The sequence below is a fragment of the Tachyglossus aculeatus genome, chromosome 9 (assembly GCF_015852505.1).
Source record: "Tachyglossus aculeatus isolate mTacAcu1 chromosome 9, mTacAcu1.pri, whole genome shotgun sequence".
Lineage (NCBI taxonomy): Eukaryota > Metazoa > Chordata > Mammalia > Monotremata > Tachyglossidae > Tachyglossus > Tachyglossus aculeatus.
The window spans coordinates 61,337,482-61,344,917 of record NC_052074.1 but is presented as its reverse complement, the minus strand read 5'-3'; positions in this window follow the sequence as shown (position 1 = coordinate 61,344,917).

The window sequence follows — 7,436 nt, the reverse complement described above, 5'->3', positions numbered from 1 at the left end:
GTGCTCAGAGCACTGAACTAAGCACTCGGGAGACTACAATGGTAGTCACATTCTTTGCCCACAAAGGGCTCATAGTACAAACAATCAGTGGAATTTATTGGGCACTTACCATGTGCAGAACTCTGTACTAAGCACCTGGGTGAGTCCAGTACAGTAGAATTAGCAGACACCCTCCATTCCCATAATGAGCTCACAGTCTAGCGGGTGAGACAGACATTAACATGAATGAATAAGTAATTTATATTATAAAATTGAAAGATGCGTACGCAAGTCCTGTGGGGTTGAGGGTGGGGTGAATATCATTTGTCCAAAGGTCACAGATCTAAGTGAATAGGTGAAACAGAAAGTGCATAGATGATACAGTCTGGGGGGAAACGGACGTTAAAATACTGACGCATCACCAGAATTTGTGTGCATCACTAACCCAGATGTGAAAATGAACAGTGAATCAAGGCCGGTTACCTGTAAGGCATCAGGTAACGCAACAAAATGTCAACTGTGTTTATCACATAACACTGGTCTAAATACAAATAGACAGAATAGTGCTATGAGAATGCCATGCTATTGTCTCTTGGAGTGATTCCTAATTTCACTACCTACATCATTCTAAATAGAGCAAACATTCATTAAAAAAATCTCTTGAGGGAAAAAAAAAATAAATGTTACGTCCCTTGTTAAAATAGCCTGCTCCATCTGTTTTCAGGGGAAATAGTGTGTTTTAATGAAAATTCTCCTGAGACATTTAGAGGAAGTTAAATGAAAATAGCTATAATTTGATGATTGTGTATGTTTGGTTACTGTTAAGTTCAATGAAAAGATCATCTGAAATGTTTTAAAATGTATCCCTACTGAAATCTGGAAGAAACGTTAAATGCTAGCAGTCTCGGGAAGGTAGTTTGTATAATAAACTGGGGTTATATCTGTGATCACAGATGAACACATCTGCTGTTCATTCATTCAGTCGTATTTATTGAGCACTTACTGTGTGCAGAGCACTGTATTCGGAGCTTGGGCAAGTACAATAGAACATGAACAGTCACATTCCCTACCCACAACAAGCCTACAGTCCTGGGTAGACAGTTTGCTCAGTAAACCAGGGTTTTACCCTCAGGTACATATAGAATCCTTGTTCTCTGTGGGACCAGGTCCTATGAAAACCATTTAGTACAGGGTCTTTGATCTCTGGTGGATTCAATAAAATACTTATTGACTGACTCCCACTCTAAAGGTTTAAGTTGTTAGTCGTTACTTAACCTTCGACTCTTGTTCTTGGCACGCCCAAGATAGGCTATTTTGGACCTGTGAGAAGCAGCAGGGCCTAGTGGAAAGAGACTGGGCCTAGGAGTCAGAGGACCTGGGTTCTAATCCCAACTCTGGCCAATTTCTTGCTGGGTGACCTTGGGCAAGTCATTTAAATTCTCTGGGCCTCAATTCTCCGGTTCTCTGTGAGCCCCATGTGGGACAGGGACCGTGCCCAACCTAATTGACTTGTATCTACCCCAGCACTTAGAACAGTGTTTGACACATAAGTGCTTAACAAATACCATTAAACAGACAAACAAACCATACCAAGCTCTGGATCCCCCCTATAATCCCCACCTATATAGTCTCTTGACATTTGTGGACTCAATAAATTAACCAATGGCATTTACTGAGTGCTTACTGTGTGCAGAGCACTGTACTAAGTTCTTGAGAGAGTAAAAAAAAAAACAGAATTGATATACATGTTCCCTGCCCACAGTGATCTTACAGTTCTCTGTAACCTTTACTTCCAGGATTTATGTTCTTCCTAAGAGTTCATGCTTTGGCCATTTTCTGCGAGTTTGCAGTTTACTGGTTTGTTTTTATATTTTTAATGGACTTGTTAAGCCCTTTTTATGTGCCAGACACTGTACGAAGTGCTGGGGTAGATTCTAGTTAATCAAGTTGGACACAGCCAATGTCCCATGTGGGGCTCACGGTCTTAATCCCCATTTTACAAATGAGGGAACTGTGGCACAGATAAGTGGAGCCGATTCGCTCAAGGTCACACAGGAGACAAGTGGCAGAGCCACGATTAGAATCCAGGTCCTCTGACCCCATGCCCGTACTCTTCTCTAGGCCATGTTGTTTCTGCCTGCCTTGCATACTCTGTCTCACCTATTTGATTATTCATTCAGTCGTATTTATCGACCACTTATTGTGTGCAGAGCACTATACTAAGCACTCGGAAAGTACAATTCAGCAACAAATTAGAGACAATCCTTTTGTTTCCCTTGGTATTGTCCTCTCTCTCCCTAGCATCTACGACACCCTAGGCTGCTCTGCACCCAACAGACGCAAAACAAACCAATCCATCGCGTGACATTGTCTCTGGACATCTGGAAATCTGTAAAGGGTGGTGACAGAGATAGATGGACATCCCAACGCCCTGTATCCACTTCCAAATGCTACTTGATTTAGGATTCACCAAATCACAATGGCGTGAATGGTGACTCTGAATATTTACCCAAAGGTCAGCCTTGCTTTCCTGACATTTGGAGATCACCCATGAAATATTATCACCCAGGAAGCAAGTGGGAGCTGCCAGAGTTTGGTCTGAGAACATTAGATCATGAGGTCATGGCGAGCTTTAGAAATCTTTCAAACAGGCCCTACTAAGTGCCCGCAAGGGAACGGCAGGGAAGGAAGGCAAGTAAAACTGCAAATCCCTGGGGGCAAAGGTGCAGATTAGCCCTAAAATTCCCAGAAGCTGTTGGAGATTCCTAAGAGGAACTTTCATTCACTCATTCAATCGTATTTATTGAGCACTTACTGCATGCAGAGCACTGTTTTAAGCACTTGGGAGAGTATAACAATAAACAGACATATTCCCTGCCCGCAGCAAGCTTACAGCCTAGAGGGGGAGACAGACATTAATATCAATAAATAAATTACAGATATGTTCATAAGTGCTGTGGGGCTGGAAGGGGCAATGAATAAAGGGAGTAAGTCAGGGTGACTTAGAAAGGAGTGGGAGAAGGGGAAAAGAGGGCTTAGTCAGGGAAGGGCTCTTGATGGAGATGTGCCTTCAATAACTTGGCTTCTCTGTCAACAGTGGGACAGTTCCACCCCACTGTGGGTCAGCAGAATTTTCCTCAGATGGAGCTCAGGTTTTCTCTGGGGCTTTGTGTTAGATCTTCCTGCTGCTCCCTTGAACCCATCCAGCTATTTCTGCTTAAGCTAAACTTTCCTCTCCGTCCAAACTGCTACAATGTTAATCCAACCATTTCTCCTACCCCAACCTGATTACTGCATCAGCCTCCTGGCTGACCTCCCTCCCTGCTTCCTGTCTCTACCTTCTCCAGTCCATACTTCACCCAGCTGCCTGGGTTATTTTTCTACAAAAACCTACAGGCCGTGTTTCCCCCTTCCTCAAAAACATCCGGAGATTGACCATCCACCTCCGCATCAAACAGAAACTCCTTACAATCAGCTTTAAAGCACTCAATCAACTTGCCCCCTCCTACCTCACCTTACTAATCTCCTACTACAACCCAGCCCACATACTTCACTACTCTAATGCTCAACCTACTCACTGTACCTCAATCTCCTCTATCTCGCTACCGACCTCTCACCCACATCCTGCCTCTGGCCTGGACCACCTTCCCTCTTCGTATCCAACAGACAATTACTCTCCCCATGTTCACAACCTTATCGACAGCACATCTCCTCCAAGAGGCCTTCCCTGACTAAGCCCTCCATTCTTTTTCTTCCACTCCCTTCTGCACCTCCTTGATTTGTTCCCTTTATTCATCCCCCCTCTCAGCACCACAGCACCCTAGGAAGACTAGATTTTCCATAGATGTTCCTGTGGATAGGAAAATGACTCTTCTGGCCCATACTTTTTCCACTAGATCCCGCTGCTTCTCTACCATGTGCATGGTAGAATCAATCATGGTAGAATCAAATTGAGAAGCAGACCTGACCTGGGGGTGAGAAGGACCTGGGTTCTAATCCCTGTTCCATCACTTGTCTGCTGTGTGATCTTGGACAAGTCACTTCACTTCTCTGTGCCTCAGTTACCTCATCTGTAAAATGGGGATTAAGACTGTTGGACATGGAGTGTGTCCAACCTGATGAAGTACAGTGCCTGGCCTTAGTACAGTGCCTATAAGCACTTAACAAATACTGTAAAAAAAAATCAATCATTTATTGTATGCCTACTGTGAGCAAAACACTGTACATAGGACTTGAAAAGGTACTAGAGAGATATATAAGATGGGTGCTGCCTTCAGGAAGCATGCGGTCTAATGGAGAATTCCCTAGCTATGATGGATTATTTGAAACTATCTCACTATGTCTTTAAATTGTGTTTATTTTGGCCTCCCAACTTATGTCTACTCCTTTCCTTTCACTATACAGCAGCTGCTATCCCTTATGTTTACATTTTAAATATGTTACCAAATGCATATGGTGTATGTTGCCGTGGAGTTTGGAAGCCTCCAGATGAATGTTTATTTAATATAATTTGGAATCATTTTGCATTAGAATTGGTCCACTTCCACATCCCAAAATAATAAGGGGTCCCTCACGTCAATCAAACAATGTAATTTATTGAGTGCTTACAGTGTGCAGAGTCATGCACTAAGCACTTGGGAAAGTACAACAGAGTAGGTGGACTTGATCTCTGAGCTCAAGGAGCTTGCAATCTAGTTAGAGAGCAAGCATTAAAATAAATGACAGATAGGTGAAACAACAGAGTATAAGGATAGATATAATATATCCTTACATATCTGAGAGTAGAGAATTTGAGAGTAGAGGGTAAAGGCCAAATCTCTCAAAAAATAATGGATGTAGATGCATTCTTTTGAAAGATAAGGTTGAGACAGACTCTTACAGCATAGAAAATGATTATTCTGCACATATCTGTGCAGTCCTCAAAAACCTACAAGATAGATGGATGGATGGATGGATGGATGGTTGGATGGTTAGAGAGAGAGATGGATAGATAGATAGATAGATAGATAGATAGATAGATAGATAGATAGATATAGATAGATGTGAGTGGGAAAGGGATAGGGTGAGTACCTAGTTATTTGGGGACATCTTCCTCCTCTTTCTCCCTCTCCCATCCCACTGTGACAAGAACCAATTGAAACTGACTTGAGATAGGTTATGCTTGATGGAGGAAAACAAAGATGCATGTGACCAAAGTCAGAACACCATGAAATGGAAACTGGTAGGAAACCCTTGGTCAGATAAAAACAGAGTGAAGAGTGTGTATGTTTGTGTGTGTTTTGTGTGTGTGTGTGTGCACGGGTGTATGTGTGTGACACTCCAATCCCCTAGTCTCCCTTGAAAGACAATGAAAGGTACCTTGAGTCACATAAGTCAAAGATCGAGGTGCTATTACCCCGGATTGAAAATAGTTTTAATAGGTGGTTAGGGCTAAGCTGGGGAAGCTCACTGTGGGAAGGGAATGTGTCTGTTTATTGTTATATTGGCCTCTCCCAATAATAATAATAATAATAATAATAATAATAATAATAATAATAATAATGGCATTTATTAAGCGCTTACTATGTGCAAAGCTGGGGAGGTTACAAGGTGATCAGGCTGTCCCACTGGGGTCTCACAGCCTTAATCCCCATTTTACAGATGAGGGAACTGAGGCACAGAGAAGTTAAGTGACTAGCCCAAAGTCACACAGCTGACAATTGGCGGAGCCAGGATTAGAATCCATGACCTCTGACTCCAAGGCCCATTCTCTTTTCCACTGAGCCACGCTGCTTCTCTAAGGTTGCTTCTCCCAAGCACTTCGTCAAGTGCTTTGCACACAGTAAGAGCTCACTAAATATGACTGAATGAATGATTGAAAGGGAAAGCTGTTCCTGAACCATGTATGATCCCATACGGGGAAGAAACAAAGGAAACTCTCATTCTGAGAACAATGATGAACTAATTTGTCATGGCAGTGACGAATGCAATGAAACATAATGAGTTCCCAGAACGCATGCACTGTCATTCATTTGAAGAATCCAAAATGAGCTTCTGATTTCTCCAGAATTCCCCCACTCCTCTCTCCCCTTCAGTGTGTCTTAAGGGCACATATCCTGGGAGCCCTTTGTAAGAAGTGGAGAGAACGAGGAATGGAAAAGTGGGGAATCTGAGAATAGAGGATAACAACTAAGTCTCTCAAAAAAGAACGAGTGTAGAGGTGTGCTTATGAAGGATCAGGTATGTTGAGATAGACTCTTACAGGATCTAAAATGGTTATTCTGCACATACCTGCGTACTCTTCAAAAACTTACAGTGGGTCCCATTCAATCAATCAATCAATCAATGGTGTTTATCGAGCACTTACTGTGTGCAGAGCACAATACTAAGCAATTGGGAGAGTACAATATAACAGTATAACAGACACATTCTCTGCCCACAGTGAGCTTCCCTTCTAGAGGACTGTGCCTGACCTGATTCTCTTAGATCTACCCCAGCACTTAGTACAGTGCTTGGCACATACTAGGTGCTTAACAAATATCCTTTTTCATTTCATTCATTTGTTCAATCATATATATTGAGCAATGTGTGCAGAGCACTGTACTAAGCGCTTGGGAGGGCACAACATAACAATAAGAAACCATAATGAGCCCTGCCCACAGTGGGTTTACAGACTAAAAGGGGAGAATTTAGTAATATAAATAAATAAAAATAAATAAGTTACAGATATGTATATGAGTGCTGTGGGTCTGGGAGAGGGGATGAATAGAGGGAGCAAGTCAGGGTGACACAGAAGGGAGCGGGAGAAGGGGGAAGGAGGGCTTAGTCAGGGAAGGCCTCTTGGAGGAGATGGGCCTTCAATAAGGCTTTGAAGGGAGGGAGAGTAATTGTCGGATATTCATTCATTCTTTCATTCATTCAGTTGTATTTACTGAAGGTTTACTGTGTTCAGAACACTGTCCCTAGTGCTTGGGAGAGTACAATATAACAATAAACAGACACATCCCCTGCCCACAGTGAGTTTACAGTCTAGAGGGGGAATAGACATTAATATAATTAAAGAACATATCTGAATATGTGAGAAGGGAGAGTGATCATCATCATTAGACAATACTGAGTTAAAGGATTGGCTATTGAACAGTTCCTGCAATCCTTTTTTAGTGGGGGGATTGTGGGGTGGGGAAGGTTCTCAGTCATGTCAGACACAGATAATAATGAACAGTGCCTGATAGTGCTTGGACTGTCTGTGTGTAACAAGGCAGTGTCCTCTGACTAGTCTGCTCAAGAGGGTGACAATTGGTGTAGGCAGCTGTCTCTTATGAACTAATCAGGGAGATTAAGGATTGAACAATCTATGGAAAATGAATTAGCTGCAATGGACATGACCTTGGGCAAATCATTTAACCTTTCCATGCTTTTGCTTCTTCACCAATAACCCCGGAAATTGTCATCTGTGATGCCATCTAGTGACTATCAAA